Raw genomic sequence first — 11,804 nt, forward strand, 5'->3', positions numbered from 1 at the left:
AGCAAGTTTTATGCCTGAACATAGTAGCCCGGTGACACGGGGCGAACTCCTGCCTTAAGTAAGGCAGGTGGAATAAGTCTAGTAGTACGCCTTCCTCATAAGTATTTAGTGAGTTTACATATAGATAGATACACACAGACACACACACACACACACACACATATATATATGGCTCAAGGAACAGTCCCTGGACGTAGTAACTGCTAGGTAAGTATTTGCTGTTGTTTTCATTGATGATGTTATATGATAGCAAAAAGGGTTGCCAGATTTAGCAAATAAAAAATACAGGATGCTCAGTTGAACTTTATATAAACAACAAATTGAGTTTCAAATCCCAAATATTGCATGGGATATATACATAAAGCATTTGCTGTTTGTCTGAATTTCCAATACAACTCAGAATCCCGTATTTTATCTGGCAGCCCTACATCAGAACAATACTTGGAGCTTTTCAAAGGCCTTTCGCCCACCTTGTCTGTTTTGTTTCACAGTAAGTTTCTGAAGATGGACGAGCACAGATGATGTTGCCCCTTTAAATATGAGAAGATGAAGTTGGAGAGACAGGCAGAGATGCTGTGTAGGATCATACAGGCTGTGAGTGACAGAGGAGAGCCTGAATCTTGGGAATTTTAGCTGTGGGGCTAGTGTTCCTTCCCCTACTGATGCTGAAAGTCAGGCTCTCTCCCAGAGGAACTTTTTAATTTAAAAGGGAAGACTACAGAGTGGCCTAAGCAGAAGCAATCCCACTTATTGGTGTCTGCTGAGTGCTACAAAATTAAAGAAAGTATAAGAGATAGGGCTGGCATCCTGCCAAGTCACAGAGGATTCTATTGCTGTGAGCAGATCTACTTGATACTGTGTTGCACAAACTTTGAGAATCTTAATGTGGAAACTCTACACCATAAACACCAATATCAATCTTCCTGTTATTTTCTTTTCAAAGGGAATTTGAATAACTATTTGGTTCCTGTAAAAACATTTTATATTTTCACATAAGTCAGTGGTTCCCTGCTTTTCTCAGTCTAAGTATCCTCTCCCACAGTCTGTGGATTATTTTGTATTAAATGCTTTGTTACTTTTTGGTTTATATAAAAAAAGTTTTCTTGTGTGGGACTTCCTGGAGGTCCAGTGGTTAAGACTTCATGCTTCCACTGCAAGGGGCATAGGTTCAATCCCTACTGGGGAAACTAAGATCGCGCATGCCTTGTGTAGCATTGCAAAAAAAAAAAAAAAAACACACTACAATAATACAGTCATGTGATTAAATATTTTTAAAAGTAGAAAAGGGCATGACAAAGATTCTCTCCTTGACCACATTCTGCTCAGGACCCGCTAAACTTTTCAATGAGGCCTCAATTTTTTTTATGTCCACAATTTTAGCAAGAATCCTCTTAAATTGGTTTAGCCAGAATCCTCCATACTCTGTATCTGATCCCCCTCCACATCTGATCAGGTGGTGGCTCAGATGGTAAAGCGTCTGCCTAGAACGTGGGTGACCTGGGTTCAATCCCTGGGTCTGGAAGATCTCCTCGAGAAGGAAATGGCAACCCACTCCAATATTTTTGCCTGGAACATCCCAAGGATGGAGTAGCCAGGTAGACTATAGTCCACTGGGTCGCAAAGAGTCAGACATGACTAAGCAACTTCACTTTCACTTTCTTTCACTATCTCAGATGATACTCATGCCCTGACCTGCCTTCGCTAAGAATACTGTTATGTCACTTTAGCCAGAATCCCCACCCTCCTTTCCTCTTAGAATGTTCTATCCAGTTAACCCGCTCACCCCTCATTCTGCTCCTTGGCTATTAATTGTTAACAATCTTTTAGTGCTTCAATTAATATTTTATATATGATATTTTGCACATGTGAGATGACGCCTGCAGGATAAATCCTAAAACTGGCATTGCTGAATCAAAGAGAATGGGGGTCCATGACAGTTACAGATTTGACGAAAGCATCTTCCAATATGCGAACCCACTGACAATGTAGAAGGATCCTGCCTGCAAACACCTTCTCAATCCAACTAGTCATCAAAATTTGGGATATTAGCAATTGGGTGGGGAAATAGCATTTCAGTGTAGTTTTTTTTTTTTTCCCAGTGCAGTTTTAATTGTTATTTCACTATTTTTTTTTTCCTTTTTCTTTCTTTTTTTCAAATTTTTGTGTGTGTGTGTTTTTTTTTCCTCCATGTCAGGTGACTTTCGGGATCTTAGTCCCAGACCGGGGATTGAACCCTTGCCTTGGGCAGTGAAAATACAAGGTCCTAATGGTGCTGATGGTTCACCAGATGGTCAACACTGAAATCAGATTGATTATATTCTTTGCAGCCAAAGATGGAGAAGCTCTATACAGTCAGCAAAAACAAGACTGGGAGCTGACTGTGGCTCAGATCATTAACTCCTTATTGCCAAATTCAGACTTAAACTGAAGAGAGTAGGGATAACCACTAGACCATTCAGGTATGACCTACATCAAATCCCTTATGACTATACAGTGGAAATGAGAAATAGATTTAAGGGACTAGATCTGATAGACAGAGAGCCTGATGAACTATGGATGGAGGTTCCTGATGTTGTACAGGAGACAGGGATCAAGACCATCCCCATGGAAAAGAAAGGCAAAAAGGCAAAATGGCTGTCTGAGGAGGCCTTACAAATAGCTGTGAAATGAAGAGAAGCTAAAAGCAAAGGAGAAAAGGAAAGATATACCCATTTGAATGCAGAATTCCAAAGAATAGCAAGGAGAGATAAAGCCTTCCTCAGTGATCAATGCAAAGAAATAGAGGAAAACAATGGAATGGAAAAGACTAGAAATCTCTTCAAGAAAATTAGAGATACCAAGGGAACTTTTCATGCAAAGATGGGCACAATAAAGGAGAGAAATGGTATGGACCTAACAGAAGCAGAAGATATTAAGAAGAGGTGGCAAGAATACACAGAAGAACTGTACAAAAAAGATCTTCACGACCCAGATAACCATGATGGTGTGATCACTGGACTAGAGCCAGGCATCCTAGAATGTGAAGTCAACTGGGCCTTAGGAAGCAACACTATGAACAAAGCTAGTGGAGGTGATGGAATACTAGTTGAGCTATTTCAAATCCTGAAAGATGGTGCTGTGAAAGTGTTGCACTCAATATGCCAGCAAATTTGGAAAACTCAGCAGTGACCACAGGACTAGAGAAGGTCAGTTTTCATTTCAATCCCAAAGAAAGGCAATGCCAAAGATTGTTCAAACTACAGCACAATTGCACTCATCTCACTTGCTAGCAAAGTAATGTTCAAAATTCTCCAAGCTAAGTTTCAACAGTATGTGAACCATGAACTTCCAGATGTTTAAGCTGATTTAGAAAAGGCAGAGGAACCAGAGATCAAGTTGCCAACATCTGTCAGATCATAGAAAAAGCAAGAGAGTTCCAGAAAAACATCTACTTTATTGACTATGCCAAAGCCTTTGATTATGTGGATCACAACAAACTGTGGAAAATTCTGAAATAGATGGGAATACCAGACCACCTTACCTGCCTCCTGAGAAATCTATATGAAGGTTAAGAAACAACAGTTAGAACTAGACATGGAACAACAGACTGGTTCCAAATTGGGAAAGGAGTATGTCAAGGCTGTATCTTGTCACCCTGCTTATTTAACTTATATGCAGAGTACATCATGTGAAATGCTGGGCTGGATGAAGCACAAGCTGGAATCAAGATTGCCAGGAGAAATATCAATAACCTCAGATATGCAGATGACACCACCCTTATGGCAGAAAGCAAAGAACTAAAGAGCCTCTTGAAAGTGAAAGAGGGGAGTGAAAAAGTTGGCTTAAAACTCAACATTCAAAAAAAACACAAAATTCAACATTCAGAAAACTAAGATCATGGCATCCGGTCCCATCACTTCTTGGCAAATAGATGCGGAAACAATGAAAACACTGAGAGACTTTATTTTGGGGGGCTCCAAGATCACTGCAGATGGTGACCGCAGCCATGAAATTAAAAGACGCTTGCTCCTTGGAAGAAAAGCTATGACCAACCTAGAGAGCATATTAAAAAGCAGAGACATTACTTTGCCAACAAAGGTCCATCTAGTCAAAGCTATAGTTTTTCCAGTAGTCATGTATGGATGTGAAAGTTGGACTATAAAGAAAGCTGAGTGCTGAAGAATTGATTCTTTTGAACTGTGGTGTTGGAGAAGACTCTTGAGAGTCCCTTGGTCTGCAAGCAAATCCAACCAGTCCATCCTAAAGGAAATCAGTCCTGGGTGTTCATTGGAAGGACTGATGCTGAAGCTGAAACTCCAATACTTTGGCCACCTGATGCGAAGAACTGGCTCGTTGGAAAAGACCCTGATGCTAGGAAAGATTGAAGGCAGGAGGAGAAGGGGACGACAGAGGATGAAATGGTTGGATGGCATCACTGACTCCATGGACATGAATTTGAGCAAGCTCCAGGAGTTGGTGATGAACAGGGAAGCCTGGCATGCTGCAGTCCATGCGGTCGCAAAGAGTTGGACACAACTGAGCAACTGAACTGAACTGAGGTGGTTTCATGACTGTTCCTTCCTCAATTAGCAACTGTTTGAATCCACTGTTTGGAATTTAGGAAAGGGCATGGAGGTTAGAGTCTTGCCTATAGGAAATGGGACAAAAAAGACTTCCAAGCTCAGGAGCCCACAGACACCCCCTCACCCCATCCCTGAGAGGGTAACAAGCAGGAAGGCTGTGGGTCTCCAAATGGAGTAAATAGGCTGCAAGTGTCTCTTAACATTCTGTGTTGCTCTCACAACACCTGGTTCCACCCGAACTTAACTTTTCTCAAACCTTGAGCAAACCAATGCATTTTTCTCATGGAATGGTTTTTCTTAAGCTATCTTAATGAAATTATGTATTTTCTTTGGAATTTGCCTTTATTCAAAATGTTTCCACCTAAGAGTAACTTTTCTCCTCTTCTCAAACCCTGGGCTGATAATACCTTAACAAACCAGTATTCATATCAATTGTTTTATGGCTGGGGGATGACACACCCCGTGCCACCCTATCTCAGAAATGCATATTTCGTGTCCAACTCTGCAACCCTAGGGACTGTGTCCATGGAGTTCTCCAGGCCAGAATACTGGAGTGGGAGGTGGATTCTTTACCAACTGAGCTTTCAGGGAAGCCCGCACCCTAGAAAGCATTTCATCAATCCTGTTTTTTGAAGTTCTCTTCAGGAGAAGTATTGTAGATAGTAATCCATAGTTAAAACATAGAAAATTGATATGTTAGTATGGATCACAAGATGAAGGGTTGGTATTTAGAAATGTACAGTTATTAGCAATATATCTTTGTTTATATTGACACGATTTGTGATTATTTGAAAACCAAGATATGTTATTGAACTCTCAAATTACTCCATGCTGCTATGCTTCATTTTTAGTGTGTATGCAAAGTTATGTTTTTGATGATTGCTGCTCAAAGATGAGACAAGGCCTTCTATCCTAGAGAGAAATCATTTATATTTATTCTCCATTAGGAGATTAAGGACACAGTGATGTAGCATGTACACTGAACATTTAAATGGAGGTGTTAGTCATTCATGTCAAACATCCCTATAGGTCACCATGAAGTAAGTGTTCAGGGAGTAATTCCACATATTAGAGTAAGATGCACATTTTCAATAGTTATGTCACTTGCATTTTAAGGAAAATACAATGACAGTTCACTGAACTCTTGATGTATCTTTATAATATCAACAGATGTCATGAATATTAGTTGACATGTTTCAAATAAAGATACCTCTGATACCCTAGAAATGTATGGAAACCCTTCTCAGAAAAGTCATGTAATTAGTGTACATCTTGTTTCATTCGTAAATGATTAGCCTCCATTTTGTAACCGTAGAAATCACAGTTCTGAGATCATTGTATCAGAGGAATGAATATCGTTGTTTATGCTTGTAATCTGTATTTAATCAGTTACACAGTGGATTGGAAAAGGTTTTATTCTGACTATGTGTGATATTACATGTTAATAAAACTGATGGTTTCTTGTGATGAAAAAAAAAATGCATATTGTGGGAGAGGGGCCTGGTGAAACTCCCGTGGCCTTGAGGTGTCTCTATCTGATTAATAGCTTTCTAACAGACATAAAACAGCTTGCTAAAACTAGCATGGAGGGCACTCTGAGTCCCCCTTCTGATGTCTATGTCAGAAGCTTTTTCTGTCCCTTTTTCACTTCAATATAAAACTCTACTATATAACAGCTCTTGAGTGATCAAGCCTGGTTCCTAGTCCCAAAGCTAAATCTTCTTTTTTGGAGATCAGGAACCCGACACCATTCACCGTAAGCTATCATCCTCCCACCTCATTCCCCTCCCCCTGTTATCCTAAGCACTGGACTGCCAGAGAATTCTTTCATTTTAGAAATTGAAGTGCAGTTGATTTACAATTAACTTCTGTTCCTCCTAATCCTCATATATTTTGGAGATTTTTTTTTTTTTGGAGATATTGTTATTTCCTTTTCTATCTCTTCACATCCTTTACCTATTTTTCCGCTTAGATCATTTGTAAGTGAAATTAAGGAAATTAGTATTTTCTTTCTCATGAACTGCAAATCCGTTTCTCAGTTTGTTGTTGGTGTTGATGTTCCTTCTGATTTTTGCCACGTGGATTTTTTTAAAAATGCAGTTTAACTCCGTGGTTTCTGGATTTTGTATCATAGTTATAAAAGTCTTCCTCTCCCCGAGATTACTGAACTAGTCATCGTGTTGTTTTGTTTTGTTTTTTCCCTAGTAACTTTATGACCGAGTTTGCTATATTTAAATTCTTGATCCTTTTGTAATTTGTCCAGTTTCAAGCTGTTAGGTGTGACAGCTTTAATTTTTCCCAGATGGTTCCCCAGTTGTCTGAACACCATTTATTGAATAGTTTACCTTTTCTTCACTGTCTTGAGATGCCATCTATATGGCATATTAAGTTCACAAATCTGTGTGAACTTTCTGTTCTCTTTATTTAAATTCCAGTGCCCTACGTTATTGAAGGTATATAATATCTGTTAGGGCCATATCATTTCTTCCCCTGGAGGAATGTTCTCACATTATCTTTTACATATAAACTTAAGAATTTCATTGCCTAATTTAAAAAGTCCTGTTACTTTTATTTTTACCATTAAACATTTTGCCCCGCTCCTCCACCAATCTACAGATAATGCTTGGAGTTCCTCTCGGCTTTTAGTGAAGTGAAGTGAAAGTCGCTCAGTCGTGTCCAACTCTGCGACCCATAGACTATACAGTCCATGGAATTCTCCAGGCCAGAAGACTGGAATGGGTACCCTTTCCCTCCTCCAGGGCATCTTCCCAATCCAGGGATCGAACCCAGGTCTCCCACATTGCAGGTGGATTCTTTACCAGCTGAGCCACAAGGGAAGCCCTGACCCAAAATATTTGTCGAGTAAATAAAGGAATAGACAAACCAAAGGACTGATGTAGGAATGAATGCAAATTTAGATTCCTGCAGGCTTACTGTTCGCTTGAAGCTCCCCTCCCTCGCTCAAAAGGACTGGAGCTGTGCCCCCTCTGGTGTCTCAGCCCTTCCCTCTTCCCCTAAGTCTTCGTGCAGACCAAGTAGCTTTCGCAGCTTGAGGGCATTCTCTTAGGGAAGGGCAAAAATGCTAATGTTTCCAGTTTCCATTCTTACCTTCTGTTTGCTAGCAGTATGAGCTGGAAATTGGCAAGTCATCCTCAAAGTCCAAAAAGGCCTAGGGACCCCACTAAGGGGTGGGAGGGGAAAAAGATCAATTTGAAAAAAGGGCTTTGAAAAAAAGGATTTGAAAAAAAGGGCTCATAGTAAACATTGAAAATACCAATAAGTTAGAAAACTCTTATCTGCTTTAACCTTTACTTTCTAGGATTTGTGTGAGAGTGTGTTTTAGCTATTTAAATAAATCCTACTCTCTTCTGCCCAAGCTTTCTAGGAAGAAGTGGCTGGAGAGGGCAGCCTAATCTCCACAGGAATTATCTATTTTGAAAGAATCATTGAGTCCAGACTAAGAAATGGGTGCTGAGAATGAATTTAAGAATTCCCTAGGCTGGTATTCCCTTGCGCCAAAGAACTGATGCTTTTGAAGTGTGGTGTTGGAGAAGGGTCTTGAGAGTCCCTTGGACAGCACTGAGATCAAACCAGTCAATCCTAATAGAAATCAACCCAGAATATTCATTGGAAGAACTGATGCTGAAGCTGAAGCTCCAATACTTTGGGCACCTGATGGGAAGAACTAACTCATTGGAAAAGACCCTGATGCTGGGAAAGACTGAAGGGAGGAGAAGGGGACGACAGAGCATGAGATGGGTGGATGACATCACCGGCTCCATGGACATGAGTTTGAGCAAGCTCTGAGAGTTGGTGATGGACAGGGAAGCCTGGTGTGTTGCAGTCCGTGGAGTCACAGAAATTCAGACAGGACTGAGTGACTGAACTGAGCTGAACTGAGGCTGGGTTTAACAGATACATGCTACTCTGTATAAAAATAGATAACCCACAAGGGCTTGCTATCTGTATAGCACAGGGAACTATAGCCACTATTACATAATAATCTACAAGGGAAAGAATCTGAAAAAGAATGTGTGTGTGTATGTATTTTAAATCAATCTTCTGTACATCTGAAACTCACTCGATGTTGTAAATGAACTATACTTCCATTAAAAAAATTTTTTTTCCTAGCCTTATTTGGCTAAAATAAGGATTGGGAATAAAATAACAGAAATTTGTTTGTTTGTTTATCTTTTTGAGAAAAAGCCTTTTCCAGGTACAGCCTAAATGGGCATTGGTGAATGTATTCACTTATTCATTCATTTAGATGAGTTTATCAGGGAAGTCTTTTCTAAGACTGATATTTGAACAGAGACCTAAAAAACTGTGAAATGAAAATATCTCCTGCCATATTAATAAACAAGAAAATAAATAATAAAAACAAGATGTTGCAGCCATGGGAGATTTCTGGCCTCCAAATGTGAATGAGGGCTCCCAAAACTGCAATCCTTTGGGCACGGCCACCCCCAAGTTGATTGCTGAGGAGCTGAGGGGATGCAAGAAGCAAGGTGAACAAGAAAACAGGATTGGCCTGATAGCTGAGGTGCGTATGAAAGGAATGAATTCACTGTGCCCCGAGGCTTGCATCTTCCCAGACAAAGAATGCTAAATTCCTTGATGCCTGACCTTTGTTGTTCAGACAGCCCTGCTCCCTTGGTTGCAAACTTGTATATAGCCTGCCTTCCACTACTTCCTCCTTGGGGCAGTTTTCTCAAAACAACTGCTGTCTCCTGGACTTAAAATAAAATAACTCTCTGCTTACAGGTTGTGACTATATTTTTTAGTCAACAAAGAATATATATGTGTATGTGCGTATAAATGTACTTAAATCATTGCATATAAATGTATTATAAATCAACTATACTTCCATTTAAAAAAATTTCCTAGACTTATTTGGCTAAAATAAGGCTAAGGAATAAAATAACAGAAATGTGTTTGTTTATCTCTTTAAGTTAAATTCACCCATTCCAGTCCATTTTAGTTCACTGATTCCTAAAATGTCGATGTTCACTCTTGCCATCTGCTGTTTGACCATTTCCAATTTGCTTTGATCCATGGACCTAACATTCCAGGTTCCTATGCAATATTGCAGGTTCCTTTGCAGCCTTGGAATTTACTTCCATCACCAGTCACATCCACAACTGGGTGTTGTTTTTGCTTTGGCTCTGTCTCTTCATTCTTTCTGGAGTTATTTCTCCACTGATCTCCAGTAGCATATTGGGCCCTGCGGAATTCATTTTTCAGTGTCCTGTCTTTTTGCCTTTTCATACTGTTCATGGGGTTCTCAAGGCAAGAATACTGAAGTGGTTTACCATTCCCTTCTTCAGTGGACCATGTTTTGTCAGAATTCTCCACCATGATGTGTCCACAGGTAGATCTGTCCACATGTGTAGAGAACACTCTACACATGGACATCACCAGATGGTCAATACCAAAATCAGATTGATTATATTCTTTTCAGCCCAAGGTGGAGAAGCTCTATACAGTCAGCAAAAATAAAACCACGAGCTGACCGTGGCTCAGATCATGAATTCCTTATTGCCAAATTCAGACTTAAATTGAAGAAAGTAGGGAAAACCACTAGACCATTCAGCTATGACCTAAACCAAACCACTTAAATCCCAAGCTGGATTTAGAAAAAGCACAGGAACCAGAGGTCAAATTGCCAATATCCACTGGATCATAGAAAAAGCAAGAGAGTTCCAGAAAAACATCTGCTTCTGCTTTATTGACTATGCCAAAGCCTTTGATTATGTGGATCACAACAAACTGTTGAAATTTTTGGGGAATACCAGACCACCTCACCTGCCCCCTGAGAAATCTACATGCAAGTCAAGAAGCAATAGTTAGAACTAGACATGAAACGACAGGCTGGTTCCAAATCGGGAAAGGAATACATCAAGGCTTTATATTGTCACCCTGCTTATTTAACTTATATGCAGAGTACATCATGTGAACTGCTGGGCTGGATGAAGCACAAGCTGGAATCAAGATTGCCGGGAGAAATATCAATAACCTCAGATATGCAGATGACACCACACTTATGGCAGAAAGCAAAGAACCAAAGAGCCTATTGACAAAAATGAAAGAGGAGAGTGAAAAAGTTGAATTGAAACTCATCATTCAGAAAACTAAGATCATGGCATCTGGTCCCATCACTTCTTGGCAAATAGATGTGGAAACAATGGAAATAGAGACTTTATTTTTTGGGTTCCAAAATCACTGCAGATGATGACTGTAGTCATGAAATGAAAAGATGCTTGCTCCTTGGAAGAAAAGCTATGACCAACCTAGACAGCATATTAAAAAGCAGAGACATTACTCTGTCAACAAAGGTCCATCTAGTCAAAGCTATGGTTTTTTCAGTAGTCATGTATGGATGTGAAAGTTGAACTATAAAGAAAGCTGAGTGCTGAAGAATTGATTCTTTTGAACTGTGGTGTTGGAGAAGACTCTTGAGAGTCCTTTGGATTGCAAGGACATCTGACCAGTCCATCCTAAAGGAAATCAGTCCTGAATATTCATTGGAAGGACTGATACTGGAACTGAAGCTCTGATACTTTGGCCACCTGATGGGAAGAACTGGCTCGTTGGGAAAGACCCAGATGCTGGTAAAGTTTGAAGGCTGGAGGAAAAGGGGACAACAGAGGATGAGATGGTTGGATGGCATCACTGCCTCCGTGGACATGAGTTAGAGTAAGCTCCAGGAGTTGGTGATGGACAGGGAAGCCTGGTGTGATGCAATCCATGGGGTAGCAAAAGAGTCAGACCCGACTGAGTGACTGGACTGACTGACTGATCTTTTGAGAAAAAGCCTCTTCCAGGTACAGCCTAAATGGGCATTGGTGAATATATTCACTTATTTAGATGAGTTTATCAGGGAAGTGTTTTCTAAGACTGATATTTGAACAGAGACCTAGAGAATTCAAAAGAACAAGCGCATTTAAAATCTAAAGGCAGAGTGTACAAGACAGAAAGGGTGAGTGCAGAAGCCCCCAGATGGCAGCATGAACGCTATAGTCTAGGAACGGCTGATCCCAGTATGCCTGGAGCCGATTGAGTCAGGCTGAATGTGGCAGAGACAGGGCAGATGGTTAGAGAGCAATGGGGAGAGAGGAAGAGTCCCCAGGAGCAGATTCCTCCTGACACTAGCATCCTTTGGGTGAGAATCTACCAGCCAGGCAGAAGTTATCAAACCCAGTGAAACTGAGCTGAAGCAGGGGTCATCCTGGGGTGGCTACT

Source organism: Cervus canadensis, chromosome 3 (assembly GCF_019320065.1).
Source record: "Cervus canadensis isolate Bull #8, Minnesota chromosome 3, ASM1932006v1, whole genome shotgun sequence".
Taxonomy (NCBI): Eukaryota; Metazoa; Chordata; class Mammalia; order Artiodactyla; family Cervidae; genus Cervus; species Cervus canadensis.